Source organism: Nicotiana tabacum, chromosome 18 (genome assembly GCF_000715075.1).
Source record: "Nicotiana tabacum cultivar K326 chromosome 18, ASM71507v2, whole genome shotgun sequence".
NCBI classification, from domain to species: Eukaryota; Viridiplantae; Streptophyta; class Magnoliopsida; order Solanales; family Solanaceae; genus Nicotiana; species Nicotiana tabacum.
In genome coordinates, this window is record NC_134097.1 from 150,610,591 (window position 1) to 150,612,966 (window position 2,376).

The window sequence follows — 2,376 nt, forward strand, 5'->3', positions numbered from 1 at the left end:
AGAGATCAAAATTTTATTTCAAGATTTCCAGAATTTAAATAATGAATTATAGGAGTGATCTGGAAAGTTTGGTCTAATTTCATCAAGTCGCGATTGGGTTTTTGACACGAAACATGAGTTAATTGTTTAACGAGCGAAATGGATATCGTACTAAGCAAACGAGCTCCGAATTGAGTTTCGATTGAAGGACTATTTTCGTATCATTATTTTTGACTTATAGGAACAAGAATCATCGAATTCCGAGTTGCGTATGATGGAGTTAGAGCCATTTTAGTAAAAAGAAAAGTGCTGCAATTTCTTTGGCTACTGCTGTATTTTTTTAGCAGCGTGAACAGTAACCGCACGGGTGAACAGTGTCCACGCGGGTGAACAGCGACCACGCACGTGAATAGTAACCGCACGCGTGAATAGTACTTCCAAAAAATTCTGGACAGTGAGTTTATAAAACACTTCATCCGCGATTTTGGGTCATTTTTCCTCCATGGTTGATCATTTTGAGAGCTTCTTGGTGGAGATTAAAGAGGGATTCAAAGGGGAGTGACTTGAGGTAAATTTCTTGGACTAAGAACTCATTTTTATTGTGAATTCCACCTAGAGATTCATGAAATATAAGCCTACAAATCAAGAACTAGGGCTTGAATTTTGAAACCAAACAATTAGGATTTGATGGGTCATTTGAACTCGGATTTGGGAGTTCTTGGTATGTATAGACTCGTGGAGAGACAAGGAATCCGGTGATGTTAATTTTCTGATTTTTCGAGACGTGGGCTCGGGGCTCGGGTTTTGTCAAATTCGTGAATTTTGATATTTTTCGATTGCTTTCGATTGGGTATTGTCTCTTTAGCATAATACGACATATTCGTTGTGATTTTGGGCAGATTCGTCGCACGAGGAGGGTAATTTGAGAGGCAAGGGCATAGCGAGCTAGACTTTGACCGTCTTGAGGTGAGTAATTGATGTAAATGATGTCCTGAGGGTTTGAAACCCCGAAATTTCACATCGTAACGCTATATTGAGGTGACTTGCATGCCGATAACGAGCGTGGGGTAGAGCACCATTGGGGATTGTGACTTGGTCTATCCCGAGAGATGTTTGTACCGTGTTTTCTACTTGAACTAAATTGAGAATCATCCTTACTTAGATTTAATTGTTACATTTGGGCTTCTTGCCAATTATTTGAATCCTTCAGGGATTGATATCACTCTTTTCGCATATTTTGCATATCATTTGACCTCAGTCCAAGGTTTTAAATACTGTTTTGCAAACTCAGCCATCTTTCTAAGATTTAGAAACTTAAATGATATTTCTAAATGATATTTCGGGCTGAGAACTACTGTTTTACAAATGCCCAAGGGGATTATGATAGTTTCTGGACTGAGCATGGATCGGGCTGCGCGCCGCAGCAGTATTACATTGATATTGAGGCCGAGAGCCTGGTTGATTATACCGAGATTGATATGAGGCCAAGAGCCTGGTTGATTATACTGAGATTGATATGAGGCCGAGGGCCTAGATTTGATGCCACGAGATGGCTTGATATTGCGCTTGGGCTGTAGGAGCCCCTCCGGAGTCTGCACACACCCCTAGTGAGCGCCGTCGACGATAAATAAATGGATGGCTCGGGCTGCACGCCGCACTGGGTACTAGAGTGTACCATCATATGCATTGCATTGCACTCATACATTTGTTTTTATCGATTATACCTGTCTCAGTATTTGGTACTCTGATTTAATTGACTTGTTGCTTCACTATTTGTTGTTCTAAACTGCCAGTTATAGTTTACTTTGTATTTTTCCATTTTCTTATTCTCAACCTTTATTTATGTTTATTACTCACTGGGTCGGAGTAATCACATCACTCCCTGCACCTTGCGTGCAGATCCAAGTACACCACAGGCTGAGTGAGGATTTGTTTAGCTGAACAGCAGTATCCGGGAGTATTGAGGTAGCTGCATGGCATTCGCAGCCTTGATCTATCCCCTCTATCTCTATCTTTTATTCCGCATTTTTCCTAGACAGACTTGTAATAGGTGGATATTCTGTATTAGAGGCTCATATTCGTGACACCGGATTCTATTGGGCTATGGTGTGGTATTTTAATTGAACTTCCGTAGATTTTATTATTAATTATACACTTGAATGTAATAACTTAGTAAATTCTCGGTGATATTTATCTATAATCTGAATAAGAATTTGGGTTAATGTTGTTGAATGGTCGGGCTTTCCTAGTAGTATGTTGGGCGCCATCATGACCGGGGTTAGGGTCGTGACAACCATGATGTGGACATGTAACTAGGAGACCCTTGAATCTCTCCCACGTTTCATGCAGCATCTCAGTGGGTCTTTATTTGAAGCTCAATATCTCATCAATTTGTTG

The 2,376-nt window shown here is 40.5% G+C and overlaps 1 non-coding gene across 1 annotated transcript; it reads left to right on the plus strand.

Moving 5' to 3' along the window:
• The first annotated feature begins 2,269 nt into the window (after positions 1–2,269).
• LOC142173105 (small nucleolar RNA R71) lies at positions 2,270–2,376 on the plus strand. Its single transcript, XR_012702535.1, has one exon. It is a non-coding gene; the product is annotated as a small nucleolar RNA R71 (small nucleolar RNA).